This window comes from Trichechus manatus, unplaced genomic scaffold (assembly GCF_000243295.1).
Source record: "Trichechus manatus latirostris isolate Lorelei unplaced genomic scaffold, TriManLat1.0 scaffold00160, whole genome shotgun sequence".
Lineage (NCBI taxonomy): Eukaryota > Metazoa > Chordata > Mammalia > Sirenia > Trichechidae > Trichechus > Trichechus manatus.
Window position 1 is genome coordinate 4041552 of NW_004444096.1, and position 9164 is coordinate 4050715.

The 9164-nt window shown below is 36.1% G+C and overlaps 2 pseudogenes; both read right to left on the bottom strand.

The window, feature by feature from the left end:
- Positions 1-372: 372 nt before the first annotated feature.
- Positions 373-6194, bottom strand: LOC101349057 (probable ATP-dependent RNA helicase DDX10 pseudogene; annotated as a pseudogene).
- LOC111822331 (probable ATP-dependent RNA helicase DDX10 pseudogene) lies at positions 2416-8774 on the bottom strand (annotated as a pseudogene).
- Positions 8775-9164: the final 390 nt, after the last annotated feature.

The following is a 9164-nucleotide window of genomic DNA, read 5'->3' on the forward strand; positions in this document are numbered from 1 at the left end:
GAGTCCAGGCAAAACTGGGGAAATCTGAGTAAGACCGGTGGCTTGTATCAATGCTAACATCCTGGTACGATGCTGTACTACAGCTCTGCAAGATGTTACCATTGGGGGAAACTGTGAAGACTATACAGAATGTGTATTATTTCTTATAACTACAAGTGAATCTACAATTATCTCAAATTAAAAAGTTTCATTAAAAATACTGTGAAGTGCTTTTACCACATTCTCAAAGACAGTTAGCCAATTACCCATCCCTGACTAAAGAATTCCAGTTTTTTAAAAGCAATTTTCTTCCAGTTTCTTTACATCCCACCTTCGTTGATGTCAGTTCATAAAAGAAAAGAAGATTTAGGTGGACAGAAAGTGAACTTGAGGTTGTAATAAACATGATAAAAGTATTAATATTTTAAAAAGTAGATCCTGAAATGTACTTAAAAGTCTGAGATCATAATGACATAAACATCTATGTATGACCTAAGAAAAACTACCTCCTTTTGTACTTTGAAGTATTAAAAAAAAAAAAAAATCACATAGAATTAAATTACAAAGCTCATACACTTGTTTATGCAGCTGGCCTATTTTAAAATCTAGGAACCTTAAACCTACAATTCTAATAGGCTTACTGGGGAAACTTCAATCCTTTGAAAACTAAATGAAATATCATAAATCAGCTGACAGTTCTTAAGCTTCGATTTTTATCATCACTCAGACTCTTTAAAAATAAAAAGCAATATGAGAGGATAGGATCTTGTTTTGTGCCCTATAAAATTTAAGACAGAAAATAAATCATACTATTAAATGTCATTTAGAACCCTACCTTCAATACTTAGGATTAAATTGGCATAATATTCTTGGTCATTCCTGGGAGAATTCATATAAGTTGAGTAGCTTTTCTTACAAAATACTGCAGAACTCTGGCACTTCCTGTGATAAATGAAGCAATAAGCCTTTGGAATTGCAATTGCGTGTATTTAAGTACTTCATATAAGCAACTAGACTCTCATCCTGCTGGTTATCAAGCACTATGAATCTATTATTTGGAATCCAAAGGAATGTTTGAGTACTTTTAAAGAATAAAGGGTTGGGGTGAGCCCTTTTAATTTTAAATGAAAAATTTAATACCATGTTAGAGCTATGGAGTTCAAGCTTTATTTTCTGGCAACTTGATTAATGAAAAATATTCACAAACTTTGCAGAAAACATCGAGATAAAAACACTATTAATACCTTGAAAATGTTTAAGATCCAAGAACAGTAAGATCTAGGTGTTAGCCACAGCATTCTGAGAACTTTGATCACAGTTAAATTATGGGAGACATTTTCCATGACCTGGTTGTAAGGTAAATTCAATGACCGGTGACTGGTCAGTGAACTGACCTTTCGATTCATACATGTGTACTTCAGAAGTCAGCTGGGCTAGCGTTAGGGGAGGGAGGTCAAAACTCTACCTATGTCAGCTGTCTGGCCCATTATATTTAGACTCATTCTAAGGGTCAAAAACATGACTTTTGTCTTTCACAGTGGTTTTATGTATCTTTCACGTAAATGAAAATCCATAATTTTCCTTCCCGTCTTGAAGCAATACTGGCACAAATTCTGAGAAATATCCTCAGAAGAATTATATTGCATCTATTTTTCAGAGTATAATAATTTTAGATTTTAGTCATTTTTCTCATTCAGTTTTTAAGATAAAACCACCAAAACCGTACCCTCCCAATAAGAGTTAACCAGTGCCAAGTCCGTATCTGGCTGTGTACAGGCATTTGATAAACATTTGAATGAAATGGAATGACTAAACTAATCATAATGGAAAGTCTACTTCTTACATCTTCCATCTTCCATCTCATACTGTTGCTAATGAAGTATGCTTAAAGATTATTTAATTTTAAAATGTACATTTTGTTTCTTAAGGAATTGTTATTAAAGGCACACACACCAAACAAAACTTTTAACGTATGTGTAAGTTATAAAGAAAAAGAATAAAATGAACACCTGTTTTACCACTAGCCAGTTTAAGGAACTGAACATTACTAGTAACTTTGAAGTCCCCTTTAGGGTCCTCCTCCTTCCCATCCTCCTTCTTCTTGACTATCCTGAATTTTTTTCCTTGATTTCCTTTATAATGTTACCATACATATCCCTACTCAACATATTATTTCATTTTGCAAGATATTGGATAGAATTATATTGGCTGGAATCATACTGAAGTATTCTTATGACAGGCGGTTTTATCATTCAACATTATATTCATGAGATTTCATCCATGATGACATGTATAGGATTATAATCTGCTGTTTGAATCTGCTACAATTTATTCCTTCTCTTACTGATGGATATCCGAGTCATTTCCAGTTGTCTGGAACATATTCATATATGGTTCTCAGTGTCCATTTGTAAGAGTTTCTATGCCTCAGGGTGGACTTGCTGGGTTGGTATATGCACAATTTATTAGATATTAGGGACAAACTGTTTTATATGGTTGACCCAATTTACACTACAACTAGCAGAATAAGAGAGCTCAGGATGCTCCACTTCCTTGTCAACACTTTTGCCAATCTGTGGTATTTTTTACAGCTTTTTTTTCTTTGAGGTAAAACGTACATACAATAAAATGCACAAATATTAACTGTACCATTCCTTAGTTTTTATACCTATGTAACACAAACCACTACCATCACCCCAAAGAAAGTTCCCACATGACCATTCCCCATCAATCCTTGTTCCACCTCCCAGAAATAACTACTGGTCTGATTCTTTTCCCTCAAAGATAAATTTTATTTGCTGTAGAACTTCATAAAAATGGAATAATACTGTACGTACTCTTGTATGAGTTCTTTCAGTTAATACGAGATTCATTCATGTTGTAGCAGGTATCAGTAATTCGTTCCTTTTTGCTGGCGAATGGTATTCCATTTTATGGATATACCACAGTCTGTTTATCCATTCTCTTGCTGATGGACACCTGGGCTGTTTCCAGTTTTCTGCTACTGTGATAAAGTTACTATGTCATATACAGGTAGTCCTCAGTTGAAAATGAGGTTCAATTCCAACGGCTGTCATAAATCGAATACCTCTTTTTAAAAATTTTTTCATTATTATTGCCTTTTATTATCAGTATCTTTATAAATCCGATCTTTGTCTTTGGGGGTTGGAAACATTACATATAAACATCTGAGAGTGAATATCTGAGAATAACATCAATAAATTATGCTCTACAACACTGTATGTAGTACCCACCCCCCAAAAAAGATGACTGTAAGTGCAGTTCGTCAGTGTGGTTCGTCATAATTCGAATATATTGTAAACTGGGGACTACCTGCACTCTGCACTTCTTGTACATTTTTTATGGACATATGTTTTCATTTCTCCTGGGTAAATATCTAAGACTAGAATTGCTAGACTTGGTAAGAAACTTCTACACGTTTTTTTCCAAAGTAGCTATACCATTTAACATTCCCACACAGTGTATAAGAGTTCCAGTTGCTAAACATCCTCACCAACACTTGGTGTTATCAGTCCATTTAATTTTAGCCATTCTGATGGATATGTGGTGGTATCTCATCACAGGTTTCATCTGCACTCCTGTGACAGCTAATGATGCTAAGCACGTCTTATTGGCCATTTGAGTATCGTCTGTTGTGGAGTGTCTGTGTTGTAAAGTGTCTTTTCAAATCATTTGTCTCCTCCCTGCTTTTCTATCTTTTTTTATGGCATTACAACGAATAAGGAAGACTGAAGAATTAATGCCTCTGAATTATGGTGTTGGTGAAGAATACTGAATACAGCATGGTCTGCCAGAAGAATGAACAGATCTGTCTTGGAAAAAGTACTGCCAGAATGCTTCTTAGAAGCAAGGATGGCAAGACTTCATCTCGCGTATTTTGAAGATGCTATCGGGAGGATCAGTGCATGGAGGATATCATGCTTGTTAAAGTAGAGGGCCAGCAAAAAAGAGGAAGACCCGCTACAAGATGGACTGACACAGTGGTTCCAACAATGGGTTTGAACACACCCACGATTGTGAGGACAGCGCAGGACGGGCAGCTTTCGTTTTGTTGTACATAAGGTTTCTATGAATCGAAACCGACTCGTAGACTCATAGACAGCACCTAGCAACAACAACATATAAATTCTTTATCTATATAGTACTTTTACAAATGTGTTTTGCAAATATTTCTTCCTAGTCTGTAGCTTGTCTTATTGTTTTCTTAATGGTGTCATTTGATGAGCACAACTTTTTAATTTTGATAAAGTCTAATTTACCAACTTGCTTTTCTTATGGTTATTGCTTTCAGTGTCTTAAGAAATCTCTGCCTACCCCCAAGTCATGAAGATATTCTCCCATGTTTTCTTCTGAAAGCTTTATGGTTTTAGCTTTTACATTTAGTAATATGAACCATCTCAAATTAATTTTTATGCATTGTGCAAGGTAGGAATTGAGATTAATTTTTTTCCATATGAAGATTCATTGTTCCAGCACCATCCATTTATTGAAAAACTCTCTTTTCCCCATTGGGTCGCTTTGCTGCCTTGGTTGGAAATCAAGTAACCATATAAACGTAGGTCTACTCTGGCCTCTCTAATCAGTACTGTTGATCTATTTGTTGATCCTTGTGGCAGTACCACACTGTCTTGGTTATTGTAACTTTACGGTTATGTTTTGAAGTCAGGCAGTTTAAGTCTTTCAGCTATGGTTTTTTTTCCCCCCAGGTTGTTTTGGATATTCCATTCCTTTACAAACTTTGAGCCAGCTTGTCCATTTAAAAAAAAAAAAATCCTGCTGGGATTATATAGGGAGTATGTTGAATCTACAGATCAATTTGAGGAAAACTGTCATCTAAGTCTTCCAATCCATGAAGACGGTATCTCCATTCATTTAGGTCTTCTTTAAAAATTTTCCAGTAACATTTTGCATTTTGTTGTTTTCAATGTAGAAGTTTTGCATGTCTTTTGTTAACTTTATTCCTAAATGGTTTTACCTCATTATAGAATGGGAAATAGGCTTATTAGTGATCATCTCAATTCAGAACTACTCATTATTTACCTCTCTTTGGAAATACCACATACATCAATACTGTGATAAATTTGGTTTAGTAGTACATAGTACATTCTGTACAGTAAATAGGACAAGAATTGCTAAAAACGGAACAAGGACTATATAGCTTGACAGTAAAATAAAAGAATGAATAAAGTCTAATAGCACACATGCTGGAAAATGGGATCAGGACACTCTATAATCCATCCTCATTTTAAGCACATTCTGTGATGGGGCAAGCACATCCTGTGAAAGGAGTTTAGATATATGATTACTTCTGCCTGAAGTTGCACTGATCCTTTAGATATGGGATTCATGCTACTTAACTGCTCCAAAGCCAGCTGTTTTTTCACTTCTGGCCCACATAATAGCGACCAGGGGTTTCAAGGAGAAGAGTAGCGCAAGAAGTATTTAGCTTTGACTTCTGAGCAGATGTAACACAACCTCTTTGCCCTCTTCTAAAGACAGGCCGTATTCAAAAGTTCTAAGGCTTCCCACTTAGTCTTCTTTCTATTACGACTTCTTGGTTCCACATCTTCCACTTCAAACTGTTTCTCCTTTTCCTCATTCCCTGATTCTTCTTGGTATCACTAATTTTATTTTCCAGACCTTTACTGTCTGATTCTTCAGAGCTTCTCTATTCATCAGGATCTGGGAGTGTGATCAGATCAAATTTTTTATCACCTCTCCAATCCAAAAAGGCTTCTTCTTCATCTTTGGACTTTGCTTTACTCTTGCTGGCTTCTCTTCTGGCTTCCCATTTGTCAGTCTTTTCTTCATATGACTTGCTTTAATTTTCTTCCTATACTGTTCTTTGTCAAATTTGTCCTCTTCCTGAAGCCTTTGTCTGGCTTTATCAAGATTGATACCAGTATGATCCTATTCCTTAATATGCTTCATGAAAGACTTCTGCATTGGTGGCCCCTGCTGAACCAATTTCCCTTCATCAGTAAATGTTATTTTCTTATTCACTTAAAATTTTTCAGTTCTTTTCTGTTTCTGTGAGTTTGATCACTTCTTTTTCTTGTCGCTGGATTCAGACAGTTCTTTATTATATACAATGCATTCTCTTTAAGGTCCAACGCAAACATACTGTTCCACTCTACCTTAAAAAAATCAGCACCAGGGCCACCTTCATCCACCTCATCTCTGTTCATGAATTATAAAAGGAACTTCTTTGATTTTTCTGTGTCTCATCAGTATAATAGGAGCCCTAGTGGTGCAAAGGTTAAGAGCTCAGCTACTAACCAAAAGGTTGGCAGTTCGAATCCACCAGCTGCTCCTTGGAAATCCTATAGGGCACTTCTACTCTGCATTATAGGGTCAGTATGAGTTGGAATCCACTCCACAACAACGGGTTTGGTTTTTTGGTATCAGTATAATAAGCAGATTGAGTTTGAGATCTCTTTGCTTTTACTGCTTTCTTTTCCATCTTCCTCCTCATCTGCCTCTCTTCCTCCTCTTCATTACTAACACCGTTGGTTAGTCTGGACTCTTTCTGTCCTTCTTCTGGTCTTTTACCACCATAGAGAAGGATGGACTTTTTTTTTTTTCATTGAAACAGGCTCTAAACTCTTCCACTTTGTCACTGGTGAAGGAGGGAGCCCTAGGCTCATTAACAATCCTTTGGTCAGTTTGTTCTACAGTTTCTGAAGAAATCTTATCCATGCTGTCATAGCAAGCCCAAAAGATAGGACATATTCAAGTAGAGGTAACTTGTTCAAATCAAATACTTCTTCTTCCTTCATCACAGACACTAACATATGTAAGAAATGAAATACCTTCGAGCTCTTTCTTTCAAATGTTGACTTTGAGCTAAGAAGGATTCCAGTTTTCTCTGGATGTCTGTAAATTTTTCTGGGTTGACTCTGATTTTCTTCAAAGACACTTCCTTCTGGAGAAGTTGCTGTACCATTATTTTTTCTTATGAAGGAAGGAAAATTAATAAAGCTTTGTCATCCACTTGGCAGTTCTACCTGCTCTGTGAATATACGTGTTGGCATTCTCTGGGCAATCAAGCTGAAGAATCCAATTCATGGCCTGGAAGTCCAGGCCCCGGGCTGCAATCTCAGTAGCAAAGAGCACTGCAGTGCAGTTCTCTTGCAGATAAACTTCCATTTTTCTCATCTGCTTCTGTCAACCATACATAGAGGTCAAAGATAGACATATTGGCGTGTATCTGGTAGAAAACTCAGTTTAGATACTGAACCTCCTCACAACTGGAGAAAAATACAATAATCTTTTTCTGACAGCTTCTCAAAACAAAAAAACAAAAACAAAAAAAAAAAAAAAAACAGCACTTATTTTTTGCTACAGCTCACAAACTATATAGTTTCCTTCAAAAGTGGCAGAGGTTCTATATTTCACCTTCTCACCCTCCCGAACATATTCAGAGTTTTTCAAACTCAAGTATGCAAGGTCTTTTACAGATTTTGTGTTGCCTAGAAAAAAACAAAGTTGATATTTAAGATTTTTATAATAGCATTCATGGTATCACCAAAACTCATGCCCAAGAGTCTATCTGCTTCATTATGAACTAATTCTGTTTCAGATCCTTTCCATCCATGAAACTGAAAAGTCATGATTCTTTCCCACTTTTTGAAGAACTTCAAAGGTTTGAGAGATGGGCCAGTTCTCGCAGGTGGCGTTATCAGAACGCATGGTCCGTCTGTTAAGGTCTATTCTGGATGATATAACGCTTCTAGTACTGGAACAAGGGAAGTCAAAGTCTTTTCGGTTCCAGTTTTGGCAGCTCCAAGTACATCTTTACCTTCAAAGCCAGGTAAAAACGTCTGTCCTCTAGTGTTGACTCAAAAAAGGCTCAAACGAATAATCTTTGAGTTCTTTTAAATTCAAAACTACTTACCTGTTGCTTATACATGAATATAAAAATTCGTGATACCTATTCTTTCCTTGAAAATCTTGTAAGTATTCTCCATTTTCTTGAATTGAATGAAATCTGAAGTGAAAATAATTTTTCCCCTTAAAAATAACTTGATCTATCTGCCTGGATCCCCAAAGGAATCTTTATCTCTGAAGTCCAGCAACTTTCCTAGGCCCAGTACAAAGTGTGCTCTTTCAGTATTTGAATTCAAGTTGTCTTTTGTTTCAGAAAATTTTAATCTGTAAACATTGGTTTTATTTCATTATTTTGGGTTTCTTGTTATACATTTACACATATTGTAATTATACATACGATGGGTCTACGATAATACATACAATGGATCTGTTCTGCCTGTCTTCCATAGTAGTCGTCTTGAAATTGAGGTGCATTTGATACTACATGAAGACTTTCCAAGAGATATGTGGGCATGGCAAGTTTTAAGGTAATTAATTTCCAGATCACCAACTTTCATCCTTCCTAATACTGACCTTTCTGGGAATGTCTCTAGCTAAGATATCACATTGGCCTGTTTTCTGTTCTTCACCCCTACCCCTTCACAATCCCCCTTTTCCCATTTTACAGAAGCAGCATACATACCTCTCACTAATCTTGTCTAGTGCAGTTCTCTGGGAAGTAAAAATCACCAGGCTATCAAACAAAGAGACAATGTAAACAACTGGTGTCTCTACATCCTGCAATCAAAGAACTACAGTAAAGCTTTGTTCTCTTCCTGTCTTGTACATGTTTTATTTAAAAGTAGGGTTTTGAGGTTTATGTTAGTTAGTATATTCTACAGTTCAAATGTATTTAGAATGAAAAGGGAGCAAAACATTTTTACTTAAGGACCTACCTTGTTCATACCCTAATTACTGTTAAAGAAGCATCACTCCTCCGGGAGTCTTCAGTGAGCGCAAAGCAACACGGAAGGCAGCAGCACCTCACTGTATCCAGGCAGGGCATATGGTAAGCCTCCGTTCCTTATCTATTTATCTACCTTAGAATTAGAATTCAGTCATGTGATGGTTGTCATGGAGACATATATTAACATATTTATTTGAGTTGAAAACTCAAGTTGGACTTTTAATGGCAGAAGGAAATCTGATTTGGACAGTAAGTTTGAAAATGCAGACTAACTTTGTTAATTGGATTAAATGGCAATTTTTCCCTAAATTGAGTGAATTACATTTATAGCTGCAAGGTTTTGGTAAAAATATATTAAAGGCACATGTTAAGACAAAAAGATTTCTTC